The following is a 20,865-nucleotide window of genomic DNA, read 5'->3' as shown; positions in this document are numbered from 1 at the left end:
TCAAACAATACTGAATCTTATGCATTTCCATTGCTTACATGAAAAGTTTTGAAAACAACCTGGTGTATCTTCTGCCCAGTATGATATCCAGTGGAGTCTGTTTTTATAGGCTTAGCTTGCATATTTTAGAAGCATTATCTCCTCTTTCCTAGACCACAGTTTTAAAGATTGCAATATGATTTGCAGTCAGATCCTGTGCAACCCTGGTCTTTCCCATACTAGAGCATTCAAACTTTTTTTAAAAGATTTTTATTTTCATTTTTTATATTTATTTTGAAAGAAAATAATCCTTATTTGCTTATATGTAACCTTTTTAATGTAGGAAATAAGTAATTCAATTTATAGATTATGAAATCCTGAATAATCTGGATTTAAGAGTAGTAATAAATTTTCACATAACCTCCAGTTTCTTAAAACATTTCTAAAATGCTTAAATAGAAAACATAAATAATTTCCTTTTGTTGTATAAAGTACTTTTCCCATAATTTTCACTTTCTATACAGTACTTTCTATACAGTACTTTTATGAATCTATACAACCTAGAAGCAGAAATTATTCATAGTTGGCAGAGTGCCTTGTTTAGCTTTGAAATACTTTTGATGTTTGAACTCCAGAGTACTTTTGGAGTACTTATGGTGTTGAACTGAGTCCTCTAACTGATATCATAAGGTTATGATTATTTCTTTGCCTCTTAAGCATTGGCAGTAATCTGAATACTCTGCTTGATCCTCAGTAATTGCTGTGAGTGGTCTCTGTGTGGTGTGCATGATGTGGAGTTTGCTAAAAAAACTCACTACACAAATTCTTGATACTCTTATCTCCTCCTTTTTAATGATAGTAATGTATTTTCTCTAGAAAATCTGTACTGTCCTAGAACATGGAGCAGCCTGGGGTTATCAGGCCCACAGGGACACTGCCTGGGGTCAAGAAGGCAGTAGGAAAGGAGAAGGTTTTAAGCAACTGAACTTTAGGAAAGAACATTCTTAATGTCAACTGTTCTCTTAGGCAGTTGCTGGTAGGGAGGGATGGAGTGCCTTGGTGTGTCCACTGTGTTCATGTTACAAGACTTACACTTTCCTCTCAGAAGTCACTCTCTAGGCACACTCAGCAGTGGTAGTAGAAGAGGGAGTGTCTAAATGAAGCACTGGAGCAGGCTTCCAAGAGAAGTGGTTGTGTCACCATCCTTCAAGGTAAAGATGGGTAGAAGTTGTACTTAGGAACTTGGTAATGCTGGGTTAACAGTTGGACTCTGCAATCTTAAAGGCCTTTTCTAATCCAAACTATGCTATAGATCAAGGAGAAAGGAAAATCTGATGCTTTCAGCTACCTGGTCCCTGAACAAGCAGGCTTGAGGAGAAATGCCTAATGTCTATGTCAGCTGAATATCAGAGTCACTATAGGAACATAATCCTGGAGAGATTAAAACATTCAGTTGATCATCAGATGTTGCTGTGCAGGATTTAGATTATGTCAAACTTTTTTTTTATTTTCATTTGGCAGCTCTTGATTCCTACCTCTGCTCATCCTATTAGGTTATTTCATTTTCAAAGCTCTCACTTATTTTGATAAAACAAGTCAATTGTGCAGAAGGTTTGACATCTCTTTTAAATTACTAGAGTTTGCCAGAAGTGATATGTGAATAGGCAATTGTTCTCTCTGATAGTCCTGTTTATAAATTGAAAAAGATTAATGACCAGTATTCTGACTGTGGAATATCAAGACAAATTAGTTTAAAAGATTTCTGCTCATGGCACTGAGGAGAATGGTTGCAGTATTTGCCCTTTTGGGGCTGACTTTTAACATTAGGTGGGTGTGGATCTCAGAACTGCAAAGAGCTGAAGGAAAGGCACCACTGCTATCAGTGGTGACAGCAGTTAATAAGACAGAAAGTCTGAAATAAAAGCAACCTCCCTCCACAATGTGTGTGTTACTGTCAGAAATTTCCTTTCTCTCAGAAATTATTAGATTAATATATAAGAATGTAACAAGAAAGCATTATACTGGGAGGCAGCATGCAAGCCTAAATAGTCTAATAGGTCCTAGATCTTCCAAAATCTGCTTTCAGTGGATTATCTGTTACTGAGATGACTTTCAAGAAAATTACAAATGCGTTTCCAGTTGTTTTAATGGATTTGTTCCTGTAGCTACATTATTTGGGTTACAATAGAATCAGAAAGATTTTGTGCCTGGAGGAGGGTGGAGGAACATGTGAATGAAATTCAAATGCTGAAGTTGGGCAGGGAGAGGCTAACCAGAGCTTCTTTGAAGTTTTTGGCTGGAATTGTGGGAAAGAAGACAATATTTAGCATTTTTTTAACTGTATGTTGAAAAATACCGTTTTATATATTAGGGAATTGGTATAGACAGGGGAAAGATAGTAAAAAAGAGGGAGAAGGAAGTCTCTCTTCCAGTTCTGTATTTTGACTTAGATGGAAAAATCTGCCTGTTTTAGCTGCAAGGAGAGAAATCTCTTCACTTTTCACCCTACACTTACTTGCGTTTGAGGCAGTTTTTTCTCTGTCAGCTTCTTCAGTTAATGTGCAAAGTCAGTCAACTCTAACAAGCAATTGGAATTTAAGAATAAATGTGCTGAGGAGTCTTTACAGAAACCACTTTCCGTAAGCAAGCTCTCATGTCACAGGAAAGAAAAAAATCAAATTCTTTGTTGTGCAGTCTTCATCAAGCGTTTTTTTGGTCTGTTTTAAGTTCTTACTTTAGGATTTATTTTTGAAAATAAGAATTCATACAGTAGAGAATCTGAGATTCTGGACTAATAATAGTAGGTGCAGGTAACAGATTTCATTCTAAAAATGGCAAAACGTTGCCTCTTCCAGTTACCAAGCAGTGATTCCTGGTTCACTTTCTCAGGCACTGATAAGGACATAAAAAAGAACCAATGACACATAGACAGGGATATATGGCAGTCTGGGTTACAGAAAGAGTAAATGAAGAAAATGTGCATCAAATTGTATTTTTTTTTTAATCAATGTGCCCTCCCCCCTCCTCCTCCCCAAATAATTTCTTCTAAAAATGCATTAAGAGTAAAGTAGTGCTTATACTTGGCTTTGGTTAATGATACTCTCTTCCAACTAATGTTACAATGTCTCTGGGCACTTTTTTTCCTCTTTTTGGTCAGTAAATTTGCACTCCTTAGGTGCCTGTAATATATTCTTCTCCACTGTATCTGTGCAGCCTCTTCTTGGAGCAAATATGTTTCCTTTTGAAAGGATTGCTATTAAACACAACTGCCCCTGATGTAAACAAATTCCACTTCAGAATCTCCAACCCTGACTTCTTCAGTACCTGGGTTCTTTTATCACTCCTCTCATGTCTTTTAAAGTCTCTGGAGATATTGCTATTCTGTGTACTTACTTACATCACAGCTAACAGCTGGGAGCCTTATCCTCTGAAGGAGTAGAAGTGCAACCCAATACCTCCTTTTAAAAGCTTTATATTGGAAGAAAAAAGCACACATTTGAATTATACTTTTGAGGGCGTATTACCCACACCTGTGCATTTTTTTTTTTTTAGCTCAATTGAAAGTGAATCCTTTCAAGATTTTAAATGATTAAAAGGGGCAGACTTCAGCAAAGAATTCAATATGGCACTTACACCTAACTCCCCCATGGACTTTGAAATCTGAATTATGAATTCAAATTGTGTATTTAAACTGAGGTAATGGTCTACTGGTAGACCATACAGGTACATTCATGTATATAATTGTCTGATAAGCTGATCTCAATGTGTGTTTTTAAAAATACAAGGATTTAGCCTGTTTGGTATTTAGATAGGTGTCATTGTGTTGTGGTGGGATAACTGTAGATACAAACGCATAGAAAATGTACTGAATTAATTTCTGTTAGCAATTTTTGATGGGTAGAAATGGGTTTTTTTTATCCCGTAGAAAGGAGATTTTATAAGGTAGTCTCTGAGCAGGTTTTATCCTTTCCCCAGCATAGCCTATTTTCTCTGCATCAGCGGACTTGTCATGATAATCAACTTTTTTGTCCCAACCATCAATCACTCCTGATTACAGCTGGGGAGAAGTTCTGTTCTGTTGATCAGCCCATCAGTGCACATAATGTTACACCTGGAGACAAGTGAAAATCATCCCTTGGTGGGAGAATCACTTGCCTTCAAGCCTTTTGTCTGAAGTATTTTAATTTACATTTAGAGTATTGAAATTGTCAGTACTTGCTTTGATTTTTTTATTTCTTTAACAAAAATAATAAGTTCAGTTGATCTTTCCCTACATGATAGAAGATGAATGCTTTTTTATGTTCTTTTTCACTTTATTGTACAAATATTGCAATAATTATAACTACTTAAATTAAAAATAGAATAGTTATGTGGTACTCCATTAGTAGAAATATAGTATTCTTATATGCTAGCCCAGAATTTTTGAAAAAGCTATTTTGTTGGCTTTTAATCAACTATTTGGTTAGGGTAATATTTATCTTCAGTATTCAATTTATATGAAGGTTGTATAGCAAATTTCATAGCAACTAAATAATTAAAATCTAAGGGCATAATTCCTTTCTATAATGAATTCTTTTTATATTGTGGTCATTACTGAATAACATTTTTTCCTTTTTATAAAGATGGTTTTCAGATGTCACAAGACAGATGAAATTTCAGCTTGAGGAAGCACCTTATGTTTTGCTAGTAACTTAAATATGACTTTTATTAGCTGTCAGAATAACCAGATGTAGTTTAATTGTGCTATTCTTTTTTCATCTATGGTCACTTTTTTATTTTAGGTATCTTCTAATAATCATTGTCACCAGTTAATCCTATCACATGTCAAAAAACCACAACCTATAAGACAATTATAAAGCTGATACTTATACAGAATAATAGGATGAAGTGTAAATGAAGAAGAAAGAATGTGACAGTGTAGGGTAATAAAGATTTGATTAGCAATCATGTTTTTGCATAAAAGGTTTAATTAGCAATAGCTCATTTTCCTATTCCTGCTGGTCATTTTCAGGACAGTGATATATTGCTTTTTTGCTGTGAGCCATGCCACCCAATAGAAGGTGTTATGTTTTCATTAGCTGCAGACACTTCAGCATTATTATCTCTCACCTTAGTCTACACACCAATACAAAACACGTTTAAATCTCATAATTGAATAAGCCAACTCTATATGCAATAATTTTAAAACTATGGGATATTTGCTCAGATGTTTTGTTTCTTTTTAAACTGATGATAAAAGCACTAAATTTCAAATCAAATAATCACTGAGCCTCAGTCCTTATATTTGTCTGCTTAAATACTTTGCCAAATGCAGAATTTCATCACTTGCATAGCTGTTCTTCCAAAATGACAATCTGTTTATTTTTATGGTTTAGTAATTAATCTGAGCATATGGCATAATTTATATTTTACAGGTACATTGATCTACATTGCCTTTTCAAAGACTGTTATCACTTGTTGTAATGACAGGACAGAAAATTATTTTTTTGTTATTGAATAGAGATTTTTAATGGGTTTTCACGAACACAATTCTAACCAAATAGCTCATCACAAGTTACCTACCATTCTTCAATTTTTTTCTCCAGCATGTTTTTCATACCAGAGTCATATGTAGGGATAAATGGTTATAATAAAGTAGATTTCTAATGTAAACACATTCTGAAAAGCAGCAATAAATGAGTAAGAATGCCTGAAGGTGTCAGAAAACATGGAGTATATGGAAATAATTAACATTTTGGACTCTGGAGAAATGAAGATTTTTTTTTTCTTTTTCTTTTTTTTTTTTTTTAATTGCGTTTAACAGTATTTTCTTTTATGTAAATCAGGGGTAAGGAATTTTGTTCCAAAATTATTTGACACACCTAATCTATATCTCTTCAGTGCTTGAAAAGACTGTAAGAATGAAACTTCCTTCTTAGGAGAGCTAAGAAAATGTGCATCATGTATATGTAAAAATGGTGCAGAAATATTTCTGCTATTCTAGAGTCTGAGCTCCATGTCCTGATTGGTGAGATAAGACTTTACTACCTTGGTAAGCCAGCAAGGAATAAGACACAGGGAGAAGCCTAGGATATTTGTGGGCTTATTAGTGTCTCCTGTGCTAAATTAGTGCTGTTGGAGGTGGTGCTGCCCTTAAAAAAAAAAAAAAAAAAAAGACAAGAAATAAGGAGAGGACACACATTCAGAAGAAGAAAGAAGCAGATACAGTGGCATTCAGCAGTAGAGATCACAGGGAGTAGGGACTGCAATGAGAAAACAAAGGTTCTGGTCCAGACACTGAAGTGTGCTGTTCTAAGATATGCAAGAGGAAGAAGGAACTATATAGGAGAAGAAACAAATAAACAATATTGAATAATGGGTACAGTGATGCAGACTAGGAGATCATTATGTGGGGGAAAAAAGGAGACTCTGAATTTGTCACAGCTCATGATTAACATTTGGGATATAGTGACCAAACCGGGTGATTTGAGAAATGGAAAGTTTCAGGTGGCAAAGCAAAGAGTAGGAGAACAATTAGAGCCATCCAGGAGCTACTAATGCTGAATGATCATAATGGTGTTGATTGAAACCTGAGGAAAAGTTATCCCAAGGAAAGTATGTCCAAGTCCACAGAGTAGAAAGGCTTGAAGACATTGAAATACATGACCCTGACTAGCCTGAACTGGGAGGAGATTTATCATCCAGACATTCTTCAGCTGGGGTTATTTAGGATTCAGATCTTCTCCAAAGTCAGCCTTATTTAATATTTTTTTTCTCTCTCACTGACAAAATCTATACAAAAGTTAAGGTGGCTGAATTCTGTCAGCTTTTTTGTGGTATTTGCAGTAAGGAATGATGAAAGAACCAGTTCTAGAATAGTTTAAATAGTTAACCAATTTAAATCTGGATTTCCAAAATTAGCAAGGATTGTAGATCATCTTTCTCACAAAGTCTACTTGTATCCAAAAGATCTTGATTTCTGTATTCCCTGAATGGGAAAATTGAGGCCAAAAATATTTACTTTCCCTCCCCCCACCCCTACTGATGTCCCCACGTTGGTGATTTGTTATGGCTGCTCCTGGCATGAATAGTAAGAGATCGATTCTCATGAGGAGGTTTAGCAACTTATAGTAATTGGACTATGACTTTTCATTCAAGCATTGAAACTCAGTGTTGAAGTCATAAGAGTCTGTGTATTTTGCAGACATGATTTCTTTTTTCTATAAAAAGAGGCCCCACCTGTTCTAAATATGCATTTTTAATTGAGTATCTATATTCACAACAAAGTGAGGGGTTTGAACTGTGGCTATGAAGCAGGATTTTCCTTGGCTGACTGGGTAACAGTGGCTCATGTCATTTCAGTATGTTGTAAATAGAACATGAATTACATTTAGGACAAGCAGGGGCTCCTGGTGTTTCACTGCATGCTATTTTGGTGTGTGCAAAGATGCATTTTCAACCTGATAAGCGTGATCACTTGTAACTGATAAGTGATGGGTTGGCCCTTGAGGACCTTTGGCTGGGGAGAAGGATAATTTTCTTTTATCAGAACCAAAGGATAAATCAACAAGATGACGATTTTATCATTAACATCAAGTGAAATTCCTACACTGTAAATAACCACATGTTCAGACATATTATCACAGACTCCTAGAATCACTAAGGCTGGGTCCAACTAAACAGTGTCCCCAGGTGACACATCCACACATTTTCTGCAAACATAGAGTTTAAATTCTGTTGCTGCCTCCTGTGGTAATATGCAGAACTAATGATGTGGTCTGTCTGATCAGATAAAGGAAGTAGGGGCTATCCCCTGAAAAATATCAGGGGGGTTTACACCTGTATGCCTGAACATGTAAAAGTCATAGACCTGTTTGACTTACTGAAATAAGTTTGCACATGACTGAATAAACACTTTGGCTATAGAGTTAATGCCTCGTTAGCAGGTCACTGCTTCTCCTCCTACCATATTTGGACTAGTCAACACTTTGGTTTAGTCTGAAAGCTCCCATTTTTATTCCTGGCCATTTGTTTGCCTAAAGTAATATGCTGGATTTGTCTTCTGTAAGCCTGAAGGTGCTAATGCATCTTAAACCTCTCAGCTGGAAGTAATATCTAGTTTGTATTTGAAATGCAAAACAGAAAAAGGAAGCCTACAGAGTGTAAGGAAGGACAAGTAGCCTGTGAGGAATACAGAAAAATTGGGATACTCGTGGATGAGGAGCTCAGCATGATTCTTTAATGTGCACTTGTAGCATAGGCAAGCAACTGAATCCTGGGCTTTATCAAAAGCAGGGTGGTCAGCAGTTCAAGATTCTGACCCCTGTCCACTCTGGTAAGTGATGTGCTGCGTCCAGCTCTGGGACCCCCATCAGGAGATGCACATGGGCTTGCTGGAGTGGGTGAGTCCAGAGGAGGCCATGGAGGTGATCAGAGGGCTGGAGCACCTCTCCTATGAAGACAGGCTGAGAGAGTTAGGGCTGTTCAGTCTGCTGAAGACAAGATTCTGTAAGAATCTTACTGCAGTCTTTCAGTGCCTGAAGGGGCCCTAAAAGAGATCTGGGAAGGGATTATTTACAACGGAATAAGTCATAGTGTCAGGACTAAGAAGGATGGCTTTAAACTGAGACAACTGAAGTTTCGATCAGATATTAGAAATAAATTCTTTACTCTGAGGGTGATGAGGCACTTCAATAGAGAAGTTGTGGATGGCCCATCCCTAGAAGTGTTCAAAGCCAGGCTGGATGGGATTTTGCATAATCTGGTGTAGGGGAAGTTGTCCCTGGCCGTGTCAGAGCTGTTGGAAATAGAAGAGCTTTAAGATCCCTTACAACCCAAACCATTCCAATTGTGTGATGTGGCTGGCAGAGTAGGTGGCACGCAGAGGCACGTCATCCAGAGCTGGGAGCGGAGGCCTCTCAAGGCCCTGAGGAGACTGACATGCAGAGGCACAAGGATGACATGGTTCCAACCATTAAGTCTGAAAACCAGGAAGATGCCCTAGAAATGCTGACTTGTCTCAGGCCAGCTAATTTGCCTCAGGCAGGTAACTTATAATAACTGGCAATATTTGTCATAATTCGGTAGATCATAGGAACCTACACCAGCAAGTCCTTTCTTTTATAGTCACAGCATTTACTGTCTGCTATTGCCCTTCCAAATCCATGGTCTGAACTCACACCCTCAAGGTCTTTTCAAAGTAGGGTCCTTGTTTTCTTGGTCTAAGATTCATTCGCGTCAGAATCACAGTCATTCTTGAAATTACATTTCATTGCATTTTGGTTGTATTTTTATTATGAGATGGACTCGGATGTAATCTAGCTCTGGGATAAAAAGTAAGAAATTATCAAAAACAGGAAAATAGTTTCACAAGTTCAGTTGAGACTGAGAGTTCTAATGATTATCTGCCTTCATCTAATGTCTAACTCCCTAGATATCATTATGTGATGCCTGTAATATGCATTGTTTCTTTGTAGCTGTCTGTAAACTACTGCACAAATTATTTGCAGCCCACTAGAAAAAGGACAATGGATTATATCTCTATGACAAAACTGTGAGTCTGTTATAGCTGGATTTTTGCTGAAGATACATATGTATATATATATATATCTCAACTGTACTCCACACTGGAAAGCTTTCCATCTAATGTTGTATTTCTGGTGAGATGGCAGCTTTCCCATGATATGTATGTAACTATATAAATATGTATATGTATATACATACAATTACCTGCCTCAAATAGGTTTGCTAGAATATAAAAGAAATAGGAAATATTCCTGTGATTGCCTGTAGTAGTGTTAAGTAAAACCTAGTAAAAAATAGAAGAAAAACAAAGTAATTTACATTTGAGCTAAATTGTTCTGATATCCTTAATTTTTTTCCATATTTTGTAGTATGTATTTATGCATGAGATACCAGTAGCATCTGATTATTAGTATACAGTGGCAACCAAGGTGGTGCAGTTACTCAAACAAATGCTATAGTGAGGGTAAATGTTTAGCATATTCCAAGTTGCTTATGACACATTTTTTTGGTGAAAACACAAGGGGTTTTTTCTCTCAGCTGATGTGTTTCTGTGATGTACATTTGGGTTTTTTGGCTTAGTCAAAGGCTGTCCATCCATCTTTTAATTCTTCACTCTGTGTCCAGATGGAGTATGCACTTGCCAGTCCAGGGTGAAATAAATGTCAACATTTCTGTTGACTTCAGTGGTGCCAGGATTTCACCCACACAATCTGAACTTAACATGTTTGCTTTCTGTTTTGGTTTTATTTGTCTCTCTTTCATAGCAAGGAGGTATTTGCCATTTCCAAAGGGAAAGGAAAATATCATGGTTCATTGTTTTTAGATTTTGGTGTATAATGATTTCATAAGTATGAATGTTGAAACAGTTATAAAACTCATGCCCAAATATTGTTCTGCTACAGGAAAAGTAATGAAGCATATTAGCTCTGGTCAAAAAAACACTTTTTGGATCAATATGATGGATATCATTCATATTAGGAAGGTAGCAGAACACAGCTGGGATTTGAATAAATTAACTAAAGCCCTTCTTTTGCAACAGGGCTCCTACCGTAATTTGCCAACTTCCTATGATGGGTGATTTCAACATAGATTTCTAAGGAGGTTGGAGTATTGAAGCAAATAACTCATTCTTGAAGATCTTTTGTTGTTTTTAACACATTGAATTAGCTCATTATGGCTGAATATGTAGTGGAAAATAGCATCTGTTTACACTACAGAATTATAAAAATTACTTACCAGTAACAGAATAAGGAGCAATTTGCAAAAGCTAATCATATCTGTGCACTTATTTGCAAAAAAGCAAGTTGTTAATACATACCCAAGGGAAAAAGAACTTACTGGTCTATGCAATTTAATAGTAGTGTGAATCATAACATATTAAAGAAATTTTTAGGGATCAGTTTTAAAAGTTATAAAGCTACGGACGTAAAAACATGACTGTCCCATATTGCTGCTTCACCTGTACTCAGTGGTCATTGAACTTGCAGAAAGCATCCTGAAGCTCACTGAGCCAGATCAGTTCAAGCTGTCCATGCACCCCAAATGTACACCACCAGCTTAGAAGCCCATGAGGGGCTTCTTTGTTTCCTTGTTGAGAGTTTTATCTTTATTTAGAGAGAAGTTTTCAGTACGATGTGTTCCATTGTATAGATTTGAGATGCTGCAAAGCACACTGAGGCATATTAGTTATCCCAGCAGTGAGATGTCACAATTGTAAACTCAGAGGTACTCACAGTTTCAGTCCATCATTGGAAATGAAGTTAAAGATTCCTATTTCCATTTCATTCAAAAAAAGAATCTGAACTCTCTACAGCTTTTCACTAAAGAAATCAGTTTTCCGAAAGTTTATCTTTAGGGGCTAGAGAAGAAATGCTATATTTTCCTTAACCCTGCCATAACAAATAAAGAAAAACATTAAAACAAGAAAAAAAAAAGAGTATAAATTTGTCAATTAATTTTGTGACTAGATATGAAGAGATTTGCCTGCTCCAAAGACTTTGGAGTCTCAGCATTAAATTTGTGTACCATTCAGAAATTTCACTCTGTAAGTAATCTCTCCAAAATATATGTCTTATATTTTAAAATCAGAAAGGGCTTTTATACCTGTCTAGTTTAACCTTTTTTTATGTTATACACCTTATGATTTCATATAGCTGTTCCAGTTTTGAACCTGATAACCTGTGCTCGACTAGAGGAGATGAGAAACATTATAGCCAGTGTAGAAATATAGAGCAACTCTGCGACACTTGTCCTATAACACTTCAAAATCTAAAATGTCCTGTTGATTTCAGAGGGACTGTTCTTATCCAGTAAAGTTTGTAGGATTGCAGCCAGTTTCTTTTAGCTTCAATAAGTATTTGGTTTTGTTCAATGGAAAAAACCCTGGATTTTCAGATTTCACTGTAACATCAGATAAGTAGAAAGGTTTGTAGGAAGGAGACAAAATGTCACTACAGTGTAAACAGTAAGTGATGTCAGAACATCTCATTAAGTTTTGTATACTATTTGATATCCCTAACTGTGGCTTCCTACATGGAACCTAACAGCTTAGAGGAGCAAAAAATTCTGACCTGTTAGCTTTGTGCTGGAAGGTATCATTGCCATTTCTGATTATACAACATCCTACATGTCTCTCAAACAAACCCCAGTTTTCAGCCTTCACTACTTTTGGAACAACTAGATTACCCACATGTACGTATTACTACTTTGAGAACCAAGATACTCCTTGATTTAATGACTAACTTTAATGGCAGATTTAATTACTTCCTCACAAGCATGTCTGTATGCTCTGGCTTTATGTTAAGGTTCTAAGTAATAAGGCACTGACCCTGTGATAGTTGGTAGAAGTGTACTGGCAAACCTTGTAGGTACATACAGTGTCTTGTGGACTTCAGGTGTTCGCAGAATCACCCAAGGATGATTGAAAGCAAGGTGAAACAAATAAAAATATGTAAAGAAATAAATATAACTGTATTGTACACAGACTAATCTTCAAGTTCCTATGCCTTGTAAACCTTTGTTACCTCTGGATATTTGGATTATTTTTCTCAAAATATTTTCTCCCTGGCTAATTGTTTAGATAAATCTAGGTTTTAATGCAAATTTACTTCCATGGTATGGCACTAGTTTTTATTGCCACTTAGGTGTTTATATTCTGTTTATATTGATTGATTGCATAAAACTATTTACTTTTGTTTCTAGTAGGTAACAGCATTTATTACTTTTACTTATTTTCCCTTTTTTATTGTTGTAATGCGTATTTCTGTCTAGAGAGAGAAGTCTTATGGATACAGCTATAGTGGGACTTTTTGAGCAAATTAGTGGCACAGGACTCTTTTAGACATACAAAATATATCTAAATAAGCAAACAGCTTGTGGGCTAAAAATTCTTTTACTTCAAGGAAACACATTGCCTCTGTATGGATGTTTCTGCACATGGAAGGCTTGGGTTCCTTTCAATATATGAAGATAATGAAATAATCAAGAAATTCTTCCATCCTTAAATTATCAGTCTTTCTGCATCTATGCAAACTTTTCACAGTGGAAAAGTTCACGTGGTATTTTACACATATTTACAGCCTTCTACAAGAAGATTGGAGATTTAACCTGGGAACCTACAGTTAAACTCACAAAAAACAGAGCTGTAATCAGGAAATTTGAGCATTTATATTTATTATTGTGGGTTTTGAATTTCTGCTTATGGGTAGGAGCTGATTTAAATGCCATCGGCAATATTAACATTAAAATAATTATTGAAATATAAATTGAAAATCCAGAATGAAAAATCTGTGTACCTGTATATTTTAATGAAAGAATCAGAAAATTGAATTTGAACTTTCTATTTGAAATTAAAAACAAGTTAATTTGACTTCTATATACAAAACCATAGAAGAGAGTCTGCAGAGTTATCACAACTGGTCCTAAACACAGTCTTATTGGAAGCACTATTTTTAACACTATAATTACTTGAACACAAAACTGAAACTTGAAAAGCTTCTAGTAATTATAGTTAACTTGTTTTTAATTTCAAATAGAAAGTTCAAATCATAAGGAATTAATAATTAAATATGCTCTTTTTTAGCTTTTCTTGTTTTCCATGAAATTTCTTTTAGTATATTTGTGTCTGACCACTTCGCTTTCATGATGTTTTGCTTCAGTCAAAAAATATCAGAAACTCAGAATTCAATTTTTATCGTGAATGTAAATAGGCAGAAATAGTTTCCTTGGCAACAGAAAGCAGGTGAAAACACTCAGACAAGGTACTCTAAACCCACCTACTCAACTTTCTTTAGTTATAAGTTCACAAGATGCATGCTGAGGGAATCAAGTGGGTTTTGTTCAAACAGTGAAAAGTTTCTACGTTAAATGAGTGTCTGGGCAGTTAAGTGTATGTGTAGATCCTTGACTCCAATTAGCGGTTGTGAACAAACGCAGATTCAAACAGGTGCTGGCTCCATATCCAGCACTGTCATTCTTTTGATGACACCAGAAAATGCTGAACTTTTCAACACTATTCAGAAAATTGATGTTAAGTTCAACAGCATCCATTGTTTTGAAGTAAACATCATTTGTGGATAACCTGAATATTGAACTACAATCACATTATTAATTCAATGTATAAAAAATAATGTGGTGGAGTGCCCTGCTAGTGCAAGGAAATTGGGGTACATTTCTACAAAATAGCAGTAGCATAAATCATTTGCTCTAGTTCTCCATTTGGAATATGTCAGTTCCAGATTCAAAACTGGAAGCATATATATCATATTTACTAAACTGAATTAATACATGCTTTATTTAATAATATGCATAGCTCAAAGCAGTGTGTATAGATTAACTTTTTTGTATATCATTCTAATATTATACTGAGATTAATAACTTGGTTAATCTAAATGAAAAAAAAATAACAAATTAGTTTAATATTCTCTTGAAACTCTAACAACAATGAGATTTGCTATGGGGAAAATAAATGATGCTGCCAATTAATACAGTAAAGATAAGACTAAAAGTTAATTTTATTGATGACAGCAGTTTTCAAAGGACCATGTTTCATCTCCCCATCAAAAGAGCACCCCCTAAACGAACGTATTGCTTTTGAAAACAGAATATATAAAATTCTAGAACTTAATAACCTTGTCAACATAAGCTTAAAACTCCTCTGTCTTAACAATAGAAAGAATAAAATAGATGACAAAACGAATGGCCTGTTTATTGTATTGTTTTGTTACATGTGACAAAATTTTGTTGTGCTGCATGAAGCACTGGTGTCCTGAAAAGAAAAATGCCAGTTATGGGAACTGATTGATTACTTGAGTTATCTTACCTTCAGTATACATATTTTGACACAGTGTCTGTTTCCTCAGAATGCAGTGTGTTATATTCAGGCAGATTTTTGTATCTTGCCTAGATAATTTCAGGTAATGTTGCAATCAATGGCAGTTTACAGAACAAGCAGATGCATGGTCATAAAAATACTGTCTTATGGAAAAGATGAAGTTAGGCAGGAAATTTTGACCTTCTTCATCTGACCAAGATAAAACAAGTTTTGCTGTCCATAATGAAAATATTATATTCATTTTCATAATGAAAATGAAATTGATTTTACTATACTATGGATGGTTTTACCATAAGAATGGTGTTAATGCCAATCTCTCACAATGTGATGCGGGCTCTTGCCAGGTGCAATCTCTCACCATTATAGAAATTACTCTGGAAGAAGCTCAAAAACAGGGAGTGGGGTAGAGCACATTAATTATGCAAGGGTGCTAGTGAGCTCAGGAAGCACTCATTCACTCTGATCAGTGAGTCTCAGGGTACATTCATGAGTATTCTGAATAAATGCTTTAGAAATGAGAAGACAGAGTAGAAAGAGGGAGTTTTCTTTACACAAAAAGATAAATACCTGGGGAATAACATATTGGGACATTTTATTCTGCCATACTAATGGAGAATTGTTTTGGGTTTTTTTCTACAGAAAAGACCTTTGTTGTCTTAAGCTGTTTTAGTATATTTGATTCTAGGGAAAGGGGCAAATTGATCAATCACAGTTTAGCAGACAAAAGCCTTCTCTCAGAACGTATCTGAAAGAAGTCATTGCACATATCCTTGGTGTTTAGTACCACAATTATGTGTGAGTGAATAAAGTAATTAGATTACAGAGTTGTGTTGTGATAGCCTGCACAAAAAATTTAAGTGGCACAACTCAGAAGATAAAGGTAAGCTTAGCAGAAGGTAGAAATAATGATAGGTAACATTGATCTGCACCATAATTGGCTGCAGATTGAATTTGCATGTATCAGGCAGAAATTAGGATACTTGTTCGATATGAAACACATCATCATGTTAGCATCATGATTAAAAATTGCATTACATGTTTTCTCTTAATGTCCTATTCTGCAAAGGCTTGCATAGGTAATTAGTTGTTTCATGTACATTTCATTAGTGTCTGTGTAACTACTAAAGTCTGGAATTTTCCTATTTTCTAGTGGTAGGCACAGGACTTGTATGTAATTCTGAACTTCTCATGTCCACTCACTGGGCAGACAAAATAGAGGACCTTGTAAGAAAGTTTTTTTAAAAATTTAATATAGCCTCAAGTAAAAGCTTATCCACTAAACAGAGTAACTACATCTCTATGAAAAAGACTGCACAATTCCTCTACAAAATGTTTTAGCTGTTTCTCATTGTTAGAGCCCTGCTTTAGGCTGAACCAAGTGTTGGGCGTCTCAGGGCTGTTAGACTTTCTCCCTGTGAACTTCTCCAGTTTACTTACTGGAGAAGTTCCATGGAGATCAGTTCTGGTTGTGTAAGTGTCACATAACTGGTAGGATACAGATGTCTCAGCTGCATACTGCAAACTTCCCTGGGCAATGCTGTCATCACTGGCTGGCCAGGCTTTGGAGTCACTAGAAAAAAAAGACACATTTGTTCCAAATATAAAAAGGTCATTTGAATTTTACCACTTTCTTGTGTGCTTAGTACATCAGTAAAATTATTTTTCAAACACTTATTTACATCCTAACTACAGGAAAATATTTACACTCAGAGGTTATGATAATGTGTCATAGACATCTCATAAGCAATTTCCCTGACTTCATCAAGGACAGAGTTGTATTATTGCTTTCCCTGTGTGCCCAGCTCACTGACAGAATTAGTTTGAACTGGGAATCTAATTTTTTTGTTGTTGTTTTAGAGCTTTTTGTTCTGGATTCTCCAGAACATCAGTTGCAGATGTATTAGCCAAAATTACTACTATTATATTTGGAATAATAGCAGAGGCAATGGTAGCATCCAGTAGCTGGTTAAAAAAAAAAAAAAAAAAAAAAAAAAAAAACAAAAGTCCTCAACTTCTGAAGTCCCAGACAGACAGAAAAACTCTCTCAGCCCTTGTTTTGTTCTTTCTTAGGGTACACTAGGTAGGCATATAAAAGCATGGAGGATAGCACCCTCAAAAATAAATGTCTTTCAAAATGCATTGTGAAATGAGAAAGACATAATGCAAGATAGTTGGATTTAATTTTGCAAGGAACAATCAATGGAACATATTCACTACACCTTTTGCCAAAGGTTTATCTTATTTGAACTGGCTTTCATTATGAGAGCATTGCTTAGAGAGAATGATTAAGGCAGGAAAACAATCTGTAAGAAGAATGGTAACATGAGGTGGATCAGGAGGTATATGAAAAAGAAAATGCAGTGCTGCAAAGTTAAAAACTCTCTGAGAATAGGACAAGACTTGGTTTTTGTCTCAATGCAAAAGCTAAGAACAACGTTTTTGTTGGACCAGTGCCTAAAGAACGTAAGTGAGAAGGCATATAATCCACTGAAGTACATTAGTCAGGCAGACAAACTTATTTTGAAAACTTCCGTGTAGATATATTGACTGTAATTGTAAGAGAATACTGTCTGGATTGTTTAAAACATTTTGTCTTTCTCAGTGTATTTTACATATTTCAATTGACTTGGTAATATGATGTCCTGATGGTGATTGTGGTACAATACTGCACTTCAGCAGAGAAAATACAGCTGAGTTTTTATACTATGGCTCTGTTTCCTACCTGGTCACATCTGCATATAGTATTTTTATTCTTTTATAGTATGTTTATCTGTGTGATTGTAACATGAATATACAGACTAATTTTATAGATAAATCCTTTCTCATAATTGAGCAATTTGTCAAGATTATAGAATGTATGGGTTAGAAAGGTCCCTAATTATTGAAAACTGGTACACAGAACCAGAGGAAAATATTAGGAGATGCTTAAATTGACTTGTACGGCTCAAATAGGCAGGAAGTCATTAAAAATACCATTGAAAAGTGATTTGCTAGCAGACATCTTGCCACTTCATTGAAGTAGCTTCCACAGACCAAAGTTTCTCTACATGTAATTTTCAGAATCAGGGTCCTCAAAATTTATTTAAGGATCCTTGAGTTTTCAACTTAGATACAAAGTAAAAATAAAAATTATTATAACCACATCATATATTTGTATAATTATATTAGTTATATAATTATTATTATATTTTATATATTTTATAATAAATAATAAAATAATGTTTACTTTTATGTTGGACATCTTTTTCAAGAATGGCTATAGTTTCCTAAAGTTCTCTATAACATTACAGCAGCAATATTTCGCATAATTATCATCCTTCATCACTGACATTAGGTAACAGTGGCTTGTCTTCAGAGTGCTAGGATTAATTCTGTGCATCAAACATGAAAATTCTGATGAAGGAAGAAAGTAAACTCTTTCCTAAAGTATACTTCTAATGTATTCTTTTGTAAAAGTGCTCCAGAAGGAGACCCTTCTCAAGTTTCTGAAAGGGTACAGTCTCTTCATTCAGTAAAGCATCAAGGTTAGCAGCAAAAGCTAGTGCTAACTTGTTTTTTTTTCACTCTTCTGCTTTCTCCTATTATTGCTTAATTCAGTATGAAAGTTGGGAATAATTATATTTTATGATCTGTCTTGTTTTTGTATTCTTCCTACAAGTAAATACTCTTTAAGCAACAAATTTTATAGGCTGCAAGAAAAAACCATTTAAGCAGTAAGAATGATTTTGGTCCTCTTATGGCTGCAAGAAATGATTCAGCGAGATACCATATTTTACATTGCTTTGCTGAAAAATATATTTATGGATATTTTTGCATCTCCCACATCTTACTCCTGCAAGGAAAGATAATGACAGACTTCTTTTTTTTTTTGTCTTTTTAATTAGGGTTCCAGTTCAGTTATAAAAGTTCAGCATAATCTAATTTGGAGCTGGTTAAACACTTAGGAGCAATCTGTTTGCTCTCACATATAACTCCCATTAACATGCCAGCTACAGTTATATTGAAACAAGCTCAGATGGCTTCATGTCCCCACAGAGGAAGGAGATTTAAACTTTGAAATAAAAAGACTTGAAGATCGTATTTAAGTAGAGGCTGGGTAAACTGGCAGCACTCTGTGGGAATTGAGTTATGGACAGTTCTGTGTATCAGCCATTGTGTCTGCAATCATATCTGTAAATTCAAACAATGTGTTTCCATTTTACAGCAATTTCATTCATGTATTTCAGAGTAATGAAAAGATGACAGATTTCTACATAGGCCCTCATTATATATTCCTTCAGCATCCAACATAAAACTTGAGATGAAATTTGTAGAACTATAGCTGTGAGATTTTGAAGAGAGCTGTGGATGCAGGACAATTAAACTTGGGGTTCTCTGCCAACAATTCTGTGAAGAAAGTTCAGATTTGTATCAAACTAATATCAGCATTCATAATTCAGTATTAGGGACCATGTTGTGAATATATTTCAGGTGTTTGGCTAGTGACACTATTAGGGAAAAAAATCTGAAGCTGACTGATAATTAAATTTGACTAGAAACTCTAAAAATAGTTCACATGATAGTAACACAAGACTGTGCATTATTACGTGTCATTGTAACTTAACACTGGTCTTTTGATTTGATTATAATTAACATCCTCTGACTGTTTGTATTTGGCTTACAGTATGTCTCAATGTTATGTGTTGAGAATTGTAAAAGGTGCATGATTGTGCTGTTTCTGTTCAAGTTGTTTCTAATTAAAAACTTCACTGTCCAGTGTTCTTTCAATAAGGGTACCTAATACAATATTTGCATTATTTTACGAATAGAGAAACTGGCTTTTCAACCGAACTGAATGATGCATCTCAATTTCCAAGAGTGTATGTGTGTGTATACATCTATGCACATACACACTTACACATATATTGTTAATTGGTTTTAGACAAAGTCTCCCACTCCCCTCCTACTCACCTTATGCTTTTCAAATCTCAGGCATCTGGAAGGAACCAAGATTTTTCATCTAAATTGAAAGTAATAACTCTCTAGCCATCCTTGGAGTGATAGATAGTCACTAGAACTCCTCTCCCCAAAATTCAGTACAACAAAATAGCATTAAATAATGGTCTAATGACTAATAAATGCCAGATGATACAGGATTCTTCTACCTGCATGAGCAGCTTAGTGATTGGAATGACTGTGTCTTATTATACCATTTGATACTTTTGGTTTGTAGCCATTAAATTCCATATATATGTTTTGATTTTTTTAATTCGACAGTAGAAGGCATTTACCTTTCTTTTATATTCTAAGTATCTTCTATTGTTTCATGTTTTCCAAAAAAAAAATATTGACCTTAAAAAGAAAATACTGGGTCCTGGAGCTGACCCAGAATTGTTGCTTTTTGGTTTTTTTTTAATTTTATAATAGCTAAATTTTGACTATTTTCTTAAGTCTTAACTTCTCATTCAAGTGATAAAGAAGTTATTTTCCATAAAGTTTTAAGTTCGGAAGGAAAGATATAAGCAATTTTTCATATTGTCCACTTATCAACTGAAATACTGTCTTTCTTATAAAACTTTAAATAATTATTGAAAAATTAAACTCTGAATATTGATCCAAATTCTAGTGGGTTTTGTATTAGGTTTAATCTAATAGTTCAATTTTTAATCTTAAAATATACTTGCACATATATTAAATTTTAATACTTGCTAATAAATCATGAAATAATAAAATTATTTACAAAGTAATGCATGAATTTTAATAGCAGTGCATATACAAATCTTTTTTAGCTTAACAGTATGAAGTAGCCAAAATATATTTGGGACTGTGACAGGATTTGTGAGAGCTTTCTCCTTTGAAAAGCTGCTCCTGGCTTTGAATTTCAAACACTACCTTTTGTAGCAGGTGAACAAAAGTAATCCTCTTTCTTTAAAAAAAAGCATCAATATTTATTTTTAAGAAGCCAGATAACTGCACGTCTGCCTCACATTCAGTTAAGTCTTTGGTGATGGGCTTTGAAGGGTGTGTTTTATATTTTTGTTTGAGCGTTAGCTTTGGGCTGGGGTATTTTT

The 20,865-nt window shown here is 34.9% G+C and overlaps 1 protein-coding gene across 4 annotated transcripts in view; it reads left to right on the top strand.

Moving 5' to 3' along the window:
- Positions 1–20,865, top strand: part of ZNF385D (zinc finger protein 385D) — a 436,474-nt gene that overhangs the window by 340,241 nt on the left and 75,368 nt on the right. The window lies entirely within an intron of this gene.

The sequence above is a fragment of the Catharus ustulatus genome, chromosome 1 (assembly GCF_009819885.2).
Source record: "Catharus ustulatus isolate bCatUst1 chromosome 1, bCatUst1.pri.v2, whole genome shotgun sequence".
Lineage (NCBI taxonomy): Eukaryota > Metazoa > Chordata > Aves > Passeriformes > Turdidae > Catharus > Catharus ustulatus.
Note: the sequence above shows the minus strand (reverse complement) of the source record. Positions and strands in the feature narration are given on the sequence as shown.